Genomic DNA, 20,488 nt, shown 5'->3' on the forward strand with positions numbered 1-20,488 from the left:
TTGTTTCATAAGGGAAGTTCCTGTGGTAATTATGTCACTGTTTCAGAATGTTAAATTAGGGAGATGATGAGCAGTAGATGACTGTGACGCAATCCTGTGCCACCCAGAGAGGGGGTAGCATTACATCTCCCTTTTGTCACTGGTAAACAATTTTGACAACTGACAGTCCCACCAGCTGAGAGGCAGAAATTGCAACTTGTGTCACAAAGGGAAAGAGCAAAACAATCACGTTTTCCACTAAAAGAAAATTATGGGTCATACTCAATCAGTATCACTTTGGTTCAAGACCCCATCCCAACCCGGGGAAAACAGAATAGTAAAAACATAGTGTTCCCTGTGGTTGAGGATTTCTTTGCCACAAAAATGTGAACCACATAGGCCAAAATCTGCGTGTGGTGCAACAGCTTCTGTCCATTCAGTTTAGTGATATGATCTCTGAAAGAACAGGGCGCATACATGAGAACAACAGCAATTGTATAAGTAAATAACTACTCCTTTATAGTTCATTAAACAGGCAGGGTGGCAGGAAGGCCTGACGGAATATAAACCAATCACACAGCATGTTTCTCCCTAGAAAAATAAACAGCAGACATTCTTGGCTATCTTCTCTCTTGCACTCATGTTGGGCTAAGCCTACTTCCTGGATATTGTTCCAAGTAAATGATTAGTAAACATTTACATTGCCTCCACTTATCCGGTACATCATCCAATAACCATTTATCACATTAATTACTGTTATCATATCACTTTTCCTCAAGGTTTAACCTCTCCATTAAGATATGACTTCCAGCCAGAGCCTTCAGACAGATCAGCCAGCCTCTTTATGTCAAACATTAGCCTGTGTTTTTATTGTTACAACCCCACTCAACTGCAAAGGTAGCAGTACAGTCAGACTGACACCTTCCCGTGCCGGTTTCCATGACAGAGGGCCAACCATGCCAAAAGGCATGCCCGACCCTTCCTCCTGCTCCTTGGATCTATTTGCTCTGGGCAGGCCCTTCACTCCAGGGGTCCCAGGGCCCTTTTGTTGCCTGTATGTGGCTAGATGGCCCTTCCACCCCAGCACACGGCCAAAAAACAATAGCAGCTGAGGGTAAATCACATCCAAATACAACAGAGGAACATACCCCAGCATTTAGCGGAATGACCGATGCGCCCTATCTCTCAGTTCATAAATCAGAAGCAAGAAAAGAAGGCAATAAGCAGCCTCTCTGATACTGCTGTGGGCTACATGTTGAACATCTCCACACTACACAAGCACCAACTGTGATCTACTGTGTCAGTGGAATGACAACCCAAATACCTGTGGTATGGAGTTTTTATTAATTTCCAAGGCTGAACATGATGACAGGGGTGGGATTTATTATTCATACCAAATTGCGTTTCACACCGCACAAAAGATTTAATTAACCGATATTGTATTCCAGTAAGTAAAATTAAAACAACAGTTTTAATGAATGATGATTATAAATATAAAGGGAGAGGTCATTCTCTCTCTGTCAACAACAACTTGACCAAAACTACATTGTACTTTCTACACAGGGCCCCGTGTTGTAGGCTATTCTTCAATATAATGACTTTCACTTATGATAATAATGAAATAAAACAATCTGTCACAGTTGCTGCAGCGAGCTATAATACACACAGCGTTCAATGAGGACTCGCTGGTGAATTTAAAGCCGAATAATTACACAAACACCGCCAAACTTTTCTTTAACAAAAACAAACTTTGATCAAATGCGCGTTGAGGAGTTGCAGCGGACAAAGCGCACTTACACATATGAACGGAGTCCTTCACAACCAGCGTGACTGTAAAATAAGTTCGCTTGTAACTTACCGGCTAATGTTTCATCTGGTGAGACATACTCCTCACAATATTCACGTGTTTCCCTCTTCACAACCGCTAAATATAACGTTGTTGCATTTTAAAGAAACATAAAATCGGATTTTTTTTGGAGCGTATTTCCACGATTCCTCCGTTCCCAGAACAAATGTTGGTGGGACGGAGCGCCAAGAGACTGCGGACTCCTCCCAGACAATGTGGGGTTAAACTCCTCCTTCCCACGGCCACAGAGAGGGGGGATGGCCGTGTTCTTACAGCATGCTATACCGTAGAGGTATATACACATGGATGATAACACATATCATGATAATTTAGGGGTTCCCAAACAGTGGTTCGGGGATTTCTTGGGGTCCCTCGGGGAGATGTAAGTGTCTTCAGTAAAATATAGTTAAATTACACGAATATTTCACTTTAATTAAAGTGGCCTTCGACCAAATTTACACATGACATTCGGTTTATTCGTCATGAGCACTACTCAGCCTGTTGTAAAATGTCTGTGTGGTTCTGGAGGAGCTTTCCAAAGTTAAAAGAAATTATCCTGAATTAATGATGTCATCGGTGGTATATTGGCTTGGGTTTGAGACTTAAAACTGGAGTGCAGGACTTTTACATATAAATGAACGTCCGTTACACTGAAGCCTTTGTCAAACGAGCTCACACAATGCTGATTAAGCCTATGACTGCCAGATAAATCTCTCTACATTCACAGTATATGAAGTTTTTAAATCTGATGTCTGTGGCGATTTTCCCGCCGGTGCAATGGTAGTGATGCATTTCATGTCAACCAGCAATGACTGGTTTCCCAGAGCTGAGGGGCGCCCATTGAGCATACACACCAGGGACTTCTGCTGGCCGAGCCAGCTAACATCCGGTTTAGCCCTGTGCTAACTTTTGACTTTTAACTGACTATTTAACTGTTTACTGTCACTGCCAGATGGGGCAGATAAAAGTTCTGCACTGCAGGTTTAATATTTTTAATAGAAAGCTTTTGTTATAAACTGCAGGATTTGAAAGATGTATTTCATTTGAGAGGCAGATGGTTTAAATTAAAGATGCTATTGAGTTGTATTATGGGAAATGTAGGATCCAGTGTTTTTGGATCTTGACCCATACTAGAAACTAAAATTCAGGATATCTCAGTCTCTGCTGCTTCAATTTTGACCGTTCTCTTATTTAAAAAGCTCTCTTTTGTGATCTCCCAACATTAAGGAAGTGCAAAATTAAATCGCTGGAGTACTCCTTTAAAAAAATTAAGGCATGGGTATAGTCCAAAAACATGTGGACTATAGTACAATACATTGGGTGTCTGCTATGCAGACATGGAAACTATAAATTAGTCTTTAGTTGATGTTCTGTATCGTTGTTTCTTTACATGTGTATCAGGTTTCACTGCAGCAAATGAGGTGCAATATTTTGTGAAATGAAGAAGGTTTTAACTTCACTCACTTCAAGTCTGCACTGACAGAATAAATATGATTTTACTGTTTTAACTCACCCATCGATCCTTCTTAGGCTGGATTCTTACTGACAAACTGTGTGGTCTTGCAAGGATATATTTGGCAGCCCTTGACCTGAAAAAGTTTCCTACCCTTAGGCTCTCAGTCAGCTGTTTTCCTTGGAGAGGTGAGCAAGGTGAGCATATTTTGCATAACACTAACAACCCTGCCTGTCACATGAACTAATGAACTGATAAGCAAAGTGATAGGAAACAGGTTTGGTCTCCTCAGACAATCAGACAGCATGCCAGTGACAAGAATGATCATTGTTATTCTTGGACGTAATGCTTTAGTATTCATTCCCCCACTTTCATTCTCTCTCTATCATACTCAGTCATCCACATCCAAATACCTCCACTCCCTGATAACATAGTGGCGATGGCCAGGCCCTCCTTCTTGCAATCTCCCTCACGATGCTCGTAAACCTTTCATAATGTGACTCTCTGGCCAGAAACAACCCATCTCTGCATATCAGCCTTTTTACAGCTGCTACAGTGGGGGCCCGAATAATGATGCCTATCTCCGCTGCCCATTGTAGCAGTTGATCCTGCTCCTTTCATCACAGACCGATCAGGATCTGTCTACACAACAAGCCCCCTCTCATCCCTCTTCAATTGGATTTAGCCGCAGGGTATTCAACTCCAGTTAGCAAGTGTCTTTTTAAAAATCAACATAATATCTTATTATGTATCTTAAGGAGTGTCAAAGGATTGTGCAGACAAACGAGGTTGTGAGAGGACGTGGATCATTACAAATGGAGATGTGCTGAAACCAAAACTCCTCTGGTGTTAAGGTCATTTTGATCTTAACTGAGTATTTTGATCTTTTTCACTGGTACAGAGAAACTATCATTTTGAGCCATGACTACTGCAATATTCCTTTGGGCAAATGTCATCATTGTTACTGATGACGTACAACAGATCCCCACCCAGTAATTAATGTTGTTCAGGGAGGCATTCTGGGTGTATTCTGGCCACATGGAAGCTCTGGTCCTGTGTCGTCTGGCAGTTTTCAGCTCTGGTCACTCCGCATCTCATTAAACATAATTGGCTCTGATGGACATTGTCAGCTCTCTCCGCCTGTCTGTCGGTCTGACACAGGAAAGGCATCCTAATGAAGCCTTTCCAGACACTCACAGGAGAACTGCTACAGGACCTATGATTGCTGAAATATTGGTATTGCCCCTTTATTGCTTTAAAACACAACAGGGGCCAGAAAAACAGTGAGCTCAGCCAACATTCCCTCTTTTTTTTTTTTGCTTATGCAACACAAATACTCTACAGATAGGCTGGCAGGTATGGGGCTCAAACACACACACACACACACGAACACATACACTACATGCACACACTTATCAACACCTCAGCATCAACTCTTCCTTCCCTCTCTTAAATTAGGCTTCTTAACACCCTCCGGACTCTCACCGCTTTGTACTGCCATTATGGATGCTGTAATAGAGTCGTCCTGGTAATTGTGTGTGTATGTGAGTGTGTATTACTGTAGAAGGGGAGCGGGTCGGGCCGCTCCCCTGCTAAGTGATTTTCTCACCCTCCTCGCCGCTGCCCATTGTGCGATGTGATCCAGCCATTATTACCACTGTATGAGGTGCTGAGCTGCGAGGGCCGGCCTGTTCAGTGTCCACATGTAATTACCACGCTCATTTGTCATGTAGCCTTTAATGGCTCGGTGTGGTTGGGAGAAAATTGTCTCCCTACAGTTGTTTCAAAGGCTGGCAGGCTGGTATGGAAGGTGCTCTGCGGTGGTCTGCAGGGGAAGATATTTTTTTGTTTTTTGGGAGAGGACACAAGGAGGGAGTTGTCCTATGGTGTGTGTGTGTGTCATTGAGGTGTCACAGAGGGAGGGTGAGAGGAAGACTATAATCAGACACTGAAATGCCACACCCTGAAACAATTCTTTACTTGTGTCTAAATACAGCAGTCAACATTAAAGCCTGCACGAACACAAAGGCTGCAATTGCAGCAGCTCACACAATAGACAAAGGAAATCTATGCGCTGGAAAGGCGATAGAAGGGCACTGGGTGAAGATAAGGTATGAAAAAGCAAGGCCATTTTGTAAAAAAAAGGCTTTTAATTGAACAAGACAGGTCTGATCCAAGTGATAGCTTGCAGACTCCTGAGGGTTTAACTAATGAGAAATCAATGGCGACAACGAGGGAACTGTGTGTCACAGAAGCCGACCTCTCACGTCAGTGTTATTGGGGTCTTTAAAGTACAGATGGAGCACTTAAAGCCCCTGATTTACCTTCCCATACATGTGATTCCATTAGTATTAGATGAAAATCTTAAGACCTTCATCTATGTCATTTTTTTGTTTAAAAAAGCTTTAAATTTAAGCTTTTTGAATTGATTCCTTTTGAGAAAACTACTCAGCACAACTAACACCTACAGTGTCATTTTGTGCAGAAATAAATCCAGCAGTTGGAGATATAGATGCTGACTGATGGCAGGTAGATGGATGAATACAATAAATAAAGCTGTATGGATGTGTTGGTGTGGGAAAACACATACGTGATGGATTTGACCCTCACGCATTGTATCATCTGTCTGTCTGACTGCCTGTCTGCCACACAGATATGTCATTACTGAGCACTGAGAGTGGGAGGGTAACAGAGCAGTGAGGGGGCTGGATGTGTTGATTACTTGAGTTGTAAGTGAAGAAACTATCACAGGGGTGTGACAGAGATAGGAGTTGAATTCGCCTTTTGTGTCCTTGCGTGTGGGGAAAAGATTGAGACGGCCATTTGATGGATGGGAGGATGGGACTGTCAAACAAAGCTAAAAAAGCCGGTAAGTGAGGCTGTACTGGATAAATAAAAGATCAAATATGCATCTGAAGCCAGAATGGCTGCACAAAGTGTTGAAAGGCTTGTTGTTGAACTAGCCAAATATTCACTTTCTATACTGTATACTGGATGTTGATGCATGATCATCTGGAACTGTTCTGAAACGGCCTTGTGGGAAAGCACCTCCATTTTCTTTCTCTGGCTGTTTGCCTGTTTCCATCTACAGTATGTGAGATCATTACGCTCTGAAAAATGAATCATTTCAAGGTAAGTGCACTGAGGCGCTTAGAAGATATCTGCGCCTCTCTCAATCAGGGAGGGATTATTAAAACAGCACAACTGTAAAATATGTCTGGAGAGAAATCACAAACACGTTTGGAGTAGATAATCCCACGTTGTATAGGACCACTTAAAGAAATTCACATAAGTGGATGAAAGCAAGAAACAGATGGAGAAGAAGATGATTGCCCAAATGGTTTTCTGTAGCCTTAACTAATACAAAATGATTCAAATAAAAAATATAAAGCTGCCAGATACATATTTGTATAGACTACAGCAGTAGAACTGTACAGCAGCGGTTCCCTACTCAAGACTCACAATAAAAATCTGAAGGCTCAGGCGACAATCAACACGATAACAAAGCAGAGACGTATTTCAGCTATACAATATTACATTTATTTTTTAGACTCTTCTGTGATCTTTGTTTGTTTTTCTCTTGTGAACTGCTGTAAATTATAAGTTCAGTATACTTGAGTGAGAATCATGTGTACGGCAGTAAATGTGATTGCTGCCCAAGTGACACTATTACGCATCACCCCCCTGCAGGCTATGTTTACATGTCACAAATCACGTTTTGCCATTTTATGACAAATGCCCTCAAGTGCTTTTAGAAGCACCTACAAGAATAAAATCATAACACTGGAATCAGCCTGTGATTTTATCCTCATTCACAAAGCCCCTCCAGCCTAAATGTGTTTACATACTTTCAGCCTTGTCTGCCTTTTCTCAAATTTCATGCAGGACATCAAAAATCCTGCATTCTGATCATGCTTGTTTCCATGTGAATGAGGTGAATACTGCACACAAGATAAATCATGAACATACTGCACGTATACAGTATATCTAATACCAAAGAATCCAGTATACCAGTGTTGATGTAACTGGTCAAATTAAAAACTATGATGCAAATAGCAATAGATCTGTGTTCTTATTATTCACACACTCATATATGTATGAACTCTACACCAGAACACACTTAATTTACATAAAGTATATCCAGTTATGGTATAATGCATTACTTGGCTTACTCAGATAGGTTTTGTGGATATATATGAGCATCTGTTGTGTGAAATAGTGAAATCTGTTTTACCAAATCCCTCAAGGCTACAGCAACAGCCTCTTTTTTTATTCCTTTAAGCTTCTATCATTTATCTACACTGAATTTTTACCAATTAATCTCAGGCAACATTGCCCACTTACATTCATTAAAAAAACAAAAAAATCCCCATCAGCCTCCGGCTATTACAGTGTGCCTCTCTGCAGTGACTGACAACAAAATTGCCTGTCCTCAAAACCATGTTTGTCTTCCCATCAGGCCGTGTCAAACCTGGCACACGGTGCCATCGTACCATGTCCAAACATGGAGAGAGAAAATATGACTGATGGATTCATGGTGGACAGCTCAGCGTGCGGTCAACATTGCATCAAACCTCCATCTAAAAATGCACCCGAGTCAACACGTGAGCGCCCGTTTTTACATCTCCTTTAACGGAATATAGGGCAGATTTGACAATGACAAAGTTGAGAGCATGTACGTAGCCAAATATATCCCGCATGAGAGAGGAAAGGATATAAATGATTGAGAGACCGTGGGGGAGATTACTTTATGAAAGAAAGATCAGGACTGGACAAGCCTTGTCTTTTATAGACTCGCTGAAAGAGAATAAGGAAGCAGTCTGTTGCTCGAGGCTGGCGTGACAGTTTAAGCTGATTCAAATCTCTTCACTCCTGGTCGAACGACTACAACCACAGCACTCCAGCCTAGAGGCCAGTGAAAGGGAAGCAAACACAAGGACACTTGATTGAGTAAGCCAAAATTGAGTCTAATGAGAATAACATATTATAAGCCAACAGACAAAAATCAAAAGCTCCATTCAGTAAAAAAAAAAAAAAAATGGTAAAGGCTGATTCCAATGAGCCAAATGCAATCAGTCACTCTGAAGTGTAATCTGATTTGTATCGGGCTGTGCTGAAGCTAAATTCTGCTCATTCTAATTCAATAAAGAGCGACAGACTGTCTCAAAACAAGCCACACAATTCAGACACTAACAACTTGCAGGAAAAAGTTGAGGGCTAGGAATGTCAGACGTGTTAATTACATCCTTGAAATGCAACAACAACCACTAGCAAAATTACTTTTTCGCTAATTAATGAGGCTCCCATATTACTGGCCCTTAATGACTCCCTAGCATAATATCGAAAGTGTTAGAAACAAACAGGCTCTTATTGCTCCATCAGGACCATGATCCGTCCCTTAGCCGGAGCTCGCTATGGTAATATTCCCACACCCATTTACCTCCTCGTTCCCTGCTGAGAAACACTTTCACACCCATGTGAAGGGAGCAGAGTGCAGGGCTGTTAAAATTACCTTGTTAAAATCTGCTCATTTCACTTTCTTAATTAGAAACACTCGTACAGCTCTGGGTCTTTTCCCACAAAATCATCACCTACCAGTACAGATGAAGGAGTAGTAACAGAAAACACCGGACTCAAGTGAGGCTGTTTATCTGTCCGTCTGCCTGTCTGTCTGTCTGTCTATCTGGCAGCTCGGCTTTTAAACAAAGTAGGAAATGAATGGCCAGGAGCTGTTAATGGAAAGCTGATACTTCCCTCCCAAACTGTCTGGACTGGTTTGTTTACGCAGCCAGTGGAGGCGTTCATGGCAACGGTGGATTAGTTTACAGTATGTATGTGTGAGTGAACATTTCAGGTTTGTCATAAGCTTTTTAACATCTCCTTGGGGATAAACTTTAGTTCTTCCAAGAGAAAAATCTGTTAACTGCAGTCAAAATACGATTAGATTTGTCTTCACTGTTAATTCAGGGTAAAGATGATTTACTCTATTGCAAATTTCACACTGCACAATGCAGCATCACAATGCACCAAGCTTTACGTTAAGGTGAGATTAATATTTAGTTATTTAGGTCCATTTCAAAAAGCGTGCACCTGGGCTTCTTCACAGCAGCCCTTTGTTTACCTATTAGCCTATTTAGCTAATAATAGCTAATGGATGTGTCCATGTGAGACTCTTTTCACTTGGGCTGTAAAATCGGATTAGCTCTCCTGTGGGCTGTGATGTGTGTGTGTGTGTGTGAGGTGTCTGATTTGACAGCAAAGTGTGTGTATGTAGGTAATGTATTCTCGGGAAAGGCTGAACATCTTTCATTACTCAGACAACAGGGAGTATGAGTTTGCATGTGCAAGTAGAGGACAAGATATTAAAAACACCAAACTGTATTTTCAGTTTATACTGGTATTCAGTCATTCTTGCATTTGTTTAGCTGTGTGTATAAGAGCACAACTTTATAAAAATAGCCCATACATTACCAAGTGCAGATAACACATGTAAAACACTTGGTTACACGTGTTGAGTGATCACAAGGAATCATCTCAACAGTGAAAACATGAGAATGTGTAGCAGCTCCGAAGCTAAATAGAAACACATGCAAACCAGACTGGTAGTTTCATATAAATCAAACACTATGTACCTTTTGAAACTATCTTTGTCCTGTTTTATGGGGGTGATATTAAAATAAAGATATACAGATCCACAACCCATATAATACAAACATCTAAAGCCTCATCTTCAGACTTTTTTACAGCTGACACACGCCATTAATTGGCACATTGGTTACTTTGCCTCTGTAGCAGACCTTGTAATTACGACGATGTGATGATATGATGATGAGAGTTAAAGTCGTTTCATATGTACTGTGTCTGTCATTTTGCCCACTTCCTGTGTTTGTATATACAGTATATGTATATTCACTTCTACCCGCTCACTGGTGGCATGTACTGTTTGTGTCTTTTTGATGAATGCGACTTGATTTTGTCCAGTTCCTATAGCCTGAGAAAAAAAGTGCAGCCTCTTTTACCCTCTCAGCCTCTCAGCCTCCAACACGATACCCCCCCCCCCCAAGCCCGGCCAAGAATGGTCTGGTCTGACCCGGCCCGCGCTTATCCTCACTAACACAGTAACTCTTAAACTCAATTCAAGTGCTAGATTCATGTTTCTCATTTTCTCCCTACGTGACACACAGGGTGAGGAGGGGACGAATTAGGCGGGGGAGATAGAAAGGACAGAGAAAGAAAGAAAGAGGGCGGAGGCCGAATCAGTTAGCGGAAGAGCAAACTGTGCTTACTCATTAGCTACAATTCCCTTCTTCACCCTGTCGAACCTTCTGCACCGATCTCCTGACCCTCCTCTCCTTACACTCTCCACCAAGGTCATTACTGCTTCCAGTGCTGACTTTAGTTTCCAAGTTTTGTTTCAGTATCACTTTTCAATTCTATTTAGTTTGATTTTTTCTCATATTCTCATTTCAGTGTAGCATTATCTCTCTGATTCAAACCAAATATTAGCAGCTTCACAAAAGTAGCATTTCTAGGGAGGTAGGTGTTTCTGGTATTGTGTGTGTGTTGTGTGTGAAGTCTAGTATATTATTAGTTCTGGCATTCTCTTTCTTTTAAGTATACACTGCGCTGAGATCAAAGAAACAGTAACAATATCCGAAGTCTGAAGACTGGCATTTTAACTGTAAAGGGTTGTTTGTGTTTTTGTTACAGTGCCATACAGAAGTACTGAAATATCATCAAATCACAATCAGTCATGTTAACATGTCAGGCAGGCTATCTTACATATTTAGTAGTACAAAAGAAAGATAAAATACTCCCTGACAGTCTTTTTTTTTTTTTTTAGCAGATTCTATACAACTTTTACCAATCGTCTACACAAAACAGGCTAAAAATGACTTGTGTTTAAACCGGTGATAACTGATTATTTTGGCCACTCAACGGCAGCAGAAACAAGCTGTAAACACGACTTAGTATCACCTTTGAGGTTGATATGTCCAGCTTGTTTTTTCGAAAGCCTTGCTTATGTACACATTGAGCAGATAAGGAGAAACATTCATCTGGAGTCCTGTTTCTGGTCACCGGGCGAATGTAAGTCCAATATTTACTCTCGTTTTAGCTCTGTTTGCTCAACCAAATCCTGGGCAGCTGAATGTGCTTCACTGTGCTCACCTGATAGTTGCTAACTTTGTTTGTCTGCCGCGGCTGACAACAGCGCTGATGAAAGCGGCGAGATTGAATCAAATCAGTAGAGTTGTGGGCTGTAAAACCAAGACAAGTGCTTAAAGACGCCGAAACGCTGAGTGGAGCTGTAGAGTCGGGGGATAATTCTCTGTGGGTCATTTGATCCGTTGTTAATATAAAATACTGATTATTGCAGCTTTAAAGTTTCTAAACGTTCTCACCTTCTAACTTTGTTTCAATATCACCAACTAAAGTCTGAAATTCAAGTTTGAAGGGTAATTTGCTGCTCTCTGGCCTCTGTGGACCAGATTAAAATGAAACCTAAAAATAACCTTTGAGTGCTTTTTTTAAATCATATTTTTAGTAAGTTTTGGAACCAGGCAGAAGTCCCATCGGGAGGCTCAGTGACCAGTGAATCTGACCAGACTGTCACACTACTCTGAAGACGAACAGTAGCGAACAAGAGATAGAGAGAAAAAGAGGTGAGACGCCAATGGCCAAAGGAATAAAAGAGGATGAGGGGAGGAAGCGGAGCGTAAGAATAATGAAAATAGTGACTGGAGGGGAAAGCTGAAGAGGGAAAGGGAAGGAGGGGAAAGTCCAACCGTGGAGAGACGGAGGGACGAGAGAGGAGATGTAGTATCAGACGGGACGATGTGCGGAGTGCGGCATCAGCGCTCCTCTGCTCATCACTCATTTGTCATTTCATTTGCAGAGGCTGTGGGGCAAAGCATGTATAGTTATATCACATCAGAGGAGTTGAAGGAAAGAGAGGAGGGGGAAAAGGACAGAGAAGAGGTTGAAAATGAAAGAGCGAGTGAAAGAAAATAAAGGGGAGGAAATGTCAGTCAGATTTGACTTTATTTTATTATAATGACAGGATGATCAGTCACTGTTATTAATGTTTATTTACTGCTATAATTAACCCCGCAATAATTAACAAGATAGGAGACTAATGTGAAAAGATGGGCAGGAAGGAAGAGATAGCATAGAGGGCATTTCCTGTACATCTTCCCTAGGTCATGGACTTCTCAACCCTGAACACACATGCAATGATGTGACATCTGCTGCGGATAGGCCCTGTCACACTGCAGTCTCTGCTGGGGCCCGGCCGTCACAGATGTTCTCAGCGAGGTCCTCAGTCCATCCCCTCTACCCTTGGGAGAGTTCAGACCGGCGGTCCAGAGAGACAAGTAGACAGGAAATCTGTTCTTTTTCTATTTAACAACCCGGCAGATCCATACTTATACACACACACACACACTTAAGACCGTTCTACCAAATTACACAGCATGAAGAAAGACAAGGGAGATTTATTCAGGAACGTGTGTCTCATTGAATGTATTGTATGAAGATAGGAGAATATGAAAGAGAGAGAGAGTGTGTGTGTGTGTGTGTGTGTGTGTGTGTGTGTGTGGAGGTGTGAAAGTGTGGAGGTGTGTCAAATCACCAGAGAGCGTGTGTCTGTGTATCTGATTTGTGTGTGTGAGAGATTAGGAAGAGGTTGAAGCACGTGTGGGTTCAAAATGTGTAAACTCATATGTGTGTGTGTGTGTGTGTGTGTGTGTGTGGGTGTGTGTGACAGACTGGAGATCCCTGATGCCTGCTGGTCATTAATAAACATGATCATGAATATTTAATCCCCATCAGCGGGGTGGCAGTGGAACCCTCGTGGGTGATATTGACAAAGTCGCACACACACACACACACTCGACAGATTGGGGCAGCGGCAGGAGGGAGGTTTGAAGCGCTCAACACGGGGTTAACTACTCGTGAGCAGGACATTGGCTTTTTTTCGCTGTGTTAACTTGTGTGGGAAGATGAGAAATTTCTCTTTACACTTCAACCTTCAAATCAATCTCCATACAAAGTACTTTTTATGTGTCTAAACACAGTGATGCCCAACTATAAAGAACCTATTCATAACAAATATGTATGATCAACAGCTATTTACTGTCTGATTTAGCCATCAGGGAATATTTTTCTTGATGAAACAGGAATGTATTGTGTAAATGAGCCTGAAGTTGGATAATTCCACTTGGTCTCAGGAAAGTTTCTCTTATTTCAGGATTTTCTAAGAATGAGCATCTTGAAACAAGACAGAATAAAGCAGATCTCTGCAGCAGAATCAAGAGACTGGTTCTTGATTGAAGAGACCAAGTTTATTTGTAATGGTAAGAAGTTGAGTTGAGAAATGAGATAAAGAGACTTATTAATATAATTATTCAAATTACCTTATTGAGAATTAGGCTGATAAAACATTCATTTTTCCAACATTAGCCTTTTATTCAAAGTTGCTCATATCGGCTCCTGGATTATTAGAGGTTTATGTCTGAGCTTTGTAGAGAGAAAATGTTCAAAAATACATAAACTGTTTGCACTGTGCTGTACGTGTTCAGAAAATCTACATTCTTGCTTTGAAAATAAATCAATTTCAGCTATCAGGATTCACTGCAGGCTGTCTTTAGAAGAGGATGATTGATCAATGATTTATTGTTCCAACTCCTGACATTACAGCACTGTGCTCTTTTTGCTTTGATTTATTTTTTATTATATTTGTTCACTTCTACACAATTAATATGTCTTAATTTACTTTATTTACTTATTTAAACTTGAAAATCACTGAGGTCAAAGCCCTCATTTACAATGATGTCGAGCAAGAAAGAAGACAAACATATAAATACAATTAATAAATAAAGTAACAACAAAATCAATTACAACAGGTACAAACAGAAGTTAAAAGCTTTGAGATTGTGGATTTAATATGACCAAGAGTTACCAATGAATTTATTTTTAAAGTGTTTTGTAGTGTGTTCCAGGTGGATGGTGCAAAGAAGCCAAAAGCAGTTCTTCCAAGCTCTGGATGAACACAAGGGACATGGAGCGTCAGCCAGTCATTAGTACTGGTGTAATGTGGTCCAGTGGACCAAACTAGCATGGAAGTAATAAAAGAGGGCAGCTTTCCAATAAGGGCTTTGTACATAAACAAATATATATGAAAATCCCACCTCTCAGAGAGAGAGAGTCACCTGACCTTTTTGTACAGGATGCAATGATGAATATTATAAGCATCACCAGTAATGAGCCTGAGTGCAGAACGGTAGACAGCATCATGCCAGTACAAACCGTCACCAGTAAAGGAACCGCTTAGAGCAAACTATTTTCCAGGGAGTAATGGAAACAGATGTAAAAACACAAAAAAGTTATTTATTTTTTACACTGGTGACAAGTATGAAATGGGACAAATTGAGGGAACAAAAAGTTATGCTTACATGACTAAAGATGGAGATTTGTCACACATGACCATCTCAATGCTGTTTCAGAGGCTTTAACATTATGTCGAGAATAAAAAATACAAATACTTTGGGTTTATTTGTGTATATATGTTGTCAAAGTCTCACTGTGAACCGTGACAGAAGAAATAATCCTTATGTGTGTTTTGTGGATTATCCAAAAAAAAACGTATGTTACTGTCAAACTTTTTAATAATAATTTTGCAATTCTGTGACTGCCACAAATAAAATGCCATTATCGCCACTGTAATAAATGCCTAAAATGTTGACAGCTTTATTTAAAAGAGCTCATCAGCCTTCAAAATTAGTCCAACCCAATTTCAAACATCCAATTCCATTTGTCAGTGATAAGTCAGTGAGTCATTGAATTTCCTGTCTTTTTAATTTGTCACCGTCTGCTCCGTCTCTTTTGCACACTTCAGAATAACGCCCCCGACTCTCAGGAGGGAACCTGCTTCTTACTGTCGTAAACAAACAGGCAGACAACCAAGAGGCCTTCAGGGCTAATTACCAGCTAGCTGCCGCACCATCCTCACAAACAGCATGGGGGGGGGGGGAGCAGAAGGGGACGGAGGGCGAACAAACAGAGTCACGTGTGTGGGCAGGTAGACACAACACACTCAAAACACTCACTTTAGCACTTAATGGAAACAATGAGGCTTGTTTTTGATGAACCAGGTGTCACATCTGCAGGAAGAAACTGAGTCAGCCTTTAATAAAGAGCTTTTATATGGTGTTCTCTTACTAATGATGATAGACGTGTGAATGCGGCTGACACAGACAAACAAAGCTGATGTAAAACGTCTGCAGTGTATTCAGCCCGTGTGAATGTGTGTTGCGCAAGAAGGAGAGCTTACAGATAATCAGAAAATTGATATAAACGCTGTGGGAGTTGGTTAAATGACTGTGTATGACTGCAATATGTGCGCGCAGCCACTCTCATGAGAACATGTAAGACTGACAGCGGGAGGCTGCAGCCCATTCCCGCCTGTCTTCACTGATACATTTCACATTTTAAAAATTCCCCCATTTCCAGGCACAGTGTGCTGCGCTGTCAAACGCTGGCCCCGCTTGCTCAGCATCTCAGCACACCTCGCTCCCTGCATATCTCTCTCTCTCTCTCTCTCTCTCTCTCTTACCCCCGCCCTCCCCCGACTCCTGCAAACACACACACACACACATACACACACATATTCCTCGTTTGCGTTGGCAGATTTAATAAGCTCCCCTGTCACCCAGATAACACACAAATGCACAACTCTCCGCCCACCGTGAATCATGACTGGATCTTCCCTTAAAAATCAGGGAAGGTGTTTGTTGCCGGCGGTTGTCACCTTGACTACCGTTCTGTCTCTAATTTCCCAGACTCCTCCCTTGTGTCTCCAACAGTGATGACCTTTAGACTCCTATGACCCCACGCTCACCTCCCTCCCGCCCCAATAAGCGCAGACAGCTTGAGATGAGAAGCAGAAGCACCGATAGAGCTTTTCTAATGAGAGTGAGACGGTCACTTTGGGGAAAACAGACGTCTCAGGACAGATAGTCATATATGTAAACAGATGATGTATGCTGACTGATGTTTCTCGTTTGAAACGGGGGCCTCTAACAGGAAAGATTAGGGACTAACAATGTTAACAGAGACAACAAATGTAGACAACAATCCTCAAATGTGCCGTCTCTGCCTAAACCCTGTTTACACTAATGGGTTTAATGCTGGTTGTATTGTGGCACCGCTGATAAACTGCCAGTATACACACACACAGTTATGTGTGTAGCACAAGGTATTCTGTGACAGGCATGTAGACCACTGATAACACACACACACACACACACCTCCTCAGTAGGCAAATACACACTGACTTGGCAAACACAGGCTTTCCGTCTGACTGCGAGCCATTCTCTTCCTGAGCCTGGCACAGCAAAAAGTAAAAACACTTGCTACATTTTTATTCACCCCTGAGAAATGAAATATTCTCATGAAAGCGGAGGAGAAAAATGAGACAAGTTGTTGCCTTCAGAAACAAAAGAGGAGCAACACTCACTCTAGAAATACCAAGTCTGGATTTGTTGAACTGTTGCCTATCACTGAATCACAGTCTTTATTTTCTCTGAACCTTAATGCATTAAGTATTTATAATATGTATGATACTGCTTGTCATCTCTGCACGGTTTAAACATCCATCATCAGTGTTTTCATCAATGCAAAGTAGCGCTAAACACAAGTTAAGCTGAGGCTTATGCTTGCACTAGATGAAAAATTGATGGATCAACAAACTACACAAAGGCCACAAATGTCTGCACCTAACTGCATCATCCAACAGATGTCAAGACATTTCACTCTGAACCACAAATATCAACTTCATGGTGGCGCTAGAGGGAAACTCAGGCCATCGGTAAAGTCTTTAGAACTCATCCTCTGAGGATCATGAATGTCTGTATGAAATTTCTTAGCAATCCATCCAACAGTTGTTAAGATGTCTGGATGAAAGTGGTGAAGCAACCGACCAACACTGCCATCCCAAGAGTAAAAAAAGAAACAATGAAATCCTTTGATGAACATGTTAGTCAGACTAGAAACTCAGCTGTACGCAGCATCTCAGAAATCTGAGCATATAATAACTGGCTTCTCTACCAACACACATAACAGGAACACAGAAAGATCCTTCATATTCATCTCTTAAAATCACTCAGTTCATCTGCAAATGGCTGACTGTCAATCACCTGTTACCCATTCATTTAAATGAGCCTGTGTTTTGTGTCCATCATGACCACAGCATCATGTTTTTGGAATCAAACAGATGGTGTTTTCCTGCAGAGAATGTTGTGCCTCCTTTGCTTTTCTTACTTTGAAAATAAACTGTTTCTGGCTATATGAATTTAAAATCATCCTGTAGCTTAAAAAAGCAGCGACTGAGAACCTTAAGACCTTAGTTTAGGCCCTTGAGCAAGCAACTAAATTCTCTACCAACAGCTCCAGGGCTGCTGCTCTAACTTCCTGCGCTCACATCTGCCTTCAAGTGCCACGGGGACAACTCAGTGACCTCGCTCTCTCTCCTAGCCAATTTGCAGCAAGGTGCAGACTCGTGACTGGGCTAAGTTCCTGAGTGATGGGAACTTTGGACATCAGAGTCTGCTGATAACGGAGGAACGAGAGCCAGACAGGGGCTTCTTGAGGAAGAGGAAAGTTACACACACACACACACACACATACTCCCACAGTGGTGAGTAATTTGCTGTGGCTGCAGAGCGTGAGCACCGAGATAGGGGATTCCTCTCCTGCATAACTAGGTGGACGAAAGATAGATGGCTCTGTCTTTTGCTCAAACTCGCGTCTCTCGTGCTCGTGAATTTGTAAGAGCGACCACACTCTCTCTCCACTTGGCACAGACTCCACTGTGTGCGGATATGATATTTGGGTATCTGGCCGTGGCAGATGGAGGCTGATTTTAGTCTGGAGGCTTAGGGAGGGCTAATCAATGACTTTAATCAATTAAGAATGCAGCAACTGAGAAGCTGCAGAAACGGGCCAAGTCTCACACTAAAAGGACCCCATTCCATTTATCACACCGCTCCTGTATCGATCCGAGAGAAAAGGTACGGAGAGAGGTATCTGATGAATTCATTTCAGCGCGGTGGCACTGTGAAGATACTGCATGGCAACAATTTTCTATGCCCTTATTCTTTCACTAAGCCTGTTGTTGTTTCAAAGGAGGGGAATTTCATGTGTAGATTAACCTCACCGTGGAAAAAGAGGGTTTTTTATTTGTCTGTGAGGGTGCAGCACAGGAGGTAAGAGAGGTGAGCACTGCAGATTTTGAGCTGTCGCACTCCAAGAACCTAGTGTGCACACAGTGCTGCAGTACCATGCTGACATCAAATGGTCAGACACGGTACTGACACTACAGATTCACCGACTGCAGTTTATATAGCAACAGGAGTATGGTATGTGCTGTGGGAATGTACTACAAGTCCAGTAACACCAAAACTTATTAAACAATCCTCATAAAGTGAATCTAGTCTGTAAGTTTGACATCTCCAGTCCATATCAGACCGGGAGATTTTATCCTTTTCCCACATGTTGTAGTAAAACCCATTAACAAGCTAACTGTGAACCCTCAGCACTGTGTCTAACTGACTTCCTCCCAGCAGGGAATGTCTGTCTTTGACCTGCAGTCTAAACCGCACACGCACTACCACCTGGGCATGAGCTGCCAGTGAATTATGATTCCATGCCATTAGGTTTTGGTGCTCTCATTAGTTGTCCATGCTGGGGTAATTCTCAGCTAAAGGTCACGCCTGCTTTAGCTCGGTGCTCATGGGCCCGGCTCGGGTTTATATGGAGCCTAAGCTGGCGACGACGTACAAATAGCTTGGCACCATTAGGCTCAGATTGAGTCAGGTCTGTGGCTACTGGCTGTACAGGCTTTAATGTAAGGCTCGCTCATAAAGAAATGCACAGAAATCGTAATTAATTTATCCCTGAGCTCTTTTTGACTGCCAGATCCGAATGCAGATCCCTCATTTTATTGTTTCTTAATTAAAAAAGCCTTCATTGGCAAACATGCCCTTTATTCTGCTACAAATAAATAACTGAAAGATGCTGGACCTCCGTGCTGAGGATTTATTTTTATTGCCATCCAGCAGGGCGCTTGCCAACTGCTGTGTGCAAGTGTGTCTGTTTCAGGGCAGATAGCGGTTGATTCAAAGTCTCAGCCTGTCAAATCTCTCTGTAGGGAGGTCAGCGGGAGGTGAGACCTGGCTGGCTGCCTGGGCCTTTGGGAGCCAGGTGGGAGCTAGAAATTTATGGAGTGAGTCGAACTAAGAGACACACAACTGGAAGTTTTCAGCTCGGCTTTCTATCTGCTCAGGTCTTAAGAAGAGACTATAAAAAACACTATTTTCTGGGTGTCAGTGTTCGGATCATTGGATAAGCTCAGGTGTAATTGGATGTAGAGGCATAATGCAGCACATTGTGCTGTTCTTCTCCTAGTTTTGGTTCTCTATAAAAATTTAAAAATGGCTGAAACAGCATCAGTAGACACCGTGATGTAGGCCATTGTTAAAATTAATCCTCTAGCTTGTGTTTCCTGACACAAGCCGGACCATTAATGCACACAAGTAGAGAGCAGTTCGTTGCTGGTGTGTGCTGAGTGAGCACTTCCTCCAGCCATAGCAGCGCAGTGTGGAGGGGGTTAAGATATCCAGCATATTCTCCTACCTCCTCCACATGTCCCTCATTTATATACTCCCTTATTCTCCTTTTGTTCTGTTGAGGTAAGCGCCAGATGGCTGCTTTATCATTGTAGGAAATGTCCTCTGTGACAAATGCATAATTCGCTTGGATTCAGCAAATAATTTGACTGCTTTAGTAAGGAGGCATTTAGTAGTAATCTGCACCTTTATTGCTAGGTGTGAAACACAGTATGCTGTAGTGTTCTGAAGTGTGGAAGTGACCTTTATTCAGTATCTCAGGTCTCAGGAGGTTTTTTCCCACCATATAAGTATGTTAACTAAAAAAGTCTAGTCTGTATTTTTTTTATATCAGAGATCTTCAGAAATAATATTTATCTCAAAGCAGAATCTGGTAAACTAAATACAATATGTATATCCCTCTCTTTACATTAATTGTTTAAACTGCTAGCATGTGTCAGGTTATAGTATTAATTATCTTAGTTGTATTCTGCTCTCGAGTTTGATGCTACAGTGTTGCTGTGTGTGCAGGAATTCATCTGATTG

The 20,488-nt window shown here is 41.8% G+C and overlaps 1 protein-coding gene across 3 annotated transcripts in view; it reads right to left on the reverse strand.

Annotated features, from left to right (window-relative positions):
- The window catches only part of tiam2a (TIAM Rac1 associated GEF 2a), a 92,097-nt gene that overhangs the window by 70,150 nt on the left and 1,459 nt on the right, over window positions 1-20,488 (reverse strand). For 2 of the 3 annotated variants that reach the window (XM_067615005.1, XM_067615002.1), the window contains exon 1: window positions 1,838-2,029. The exons of the other annotated variant lie outside the window; for it this stretch is intronic. The gene's annotated coding sequence lies outside the window, so the exon portion shown is untranslated. Of the gene's footprint in view, window positions 1-1,837; window positions 2,030-20,488 lie in introns of those variants that run through there. 3 annotated transcript variants of the gene reach the window in all.

This window comes from Thunnus thynnus, chromosome 16 (assembly GCF_963924715.1).
Source record: "Thunnus thynnus chromosome 16, fThuThy2.1, whole genome shotgun sequence".
NCBI lineage: Eukaryota > Metazoa > Chordata > Actinopteri > Scombriformes > Scombridae > Thunnus > Thunnus thynnus.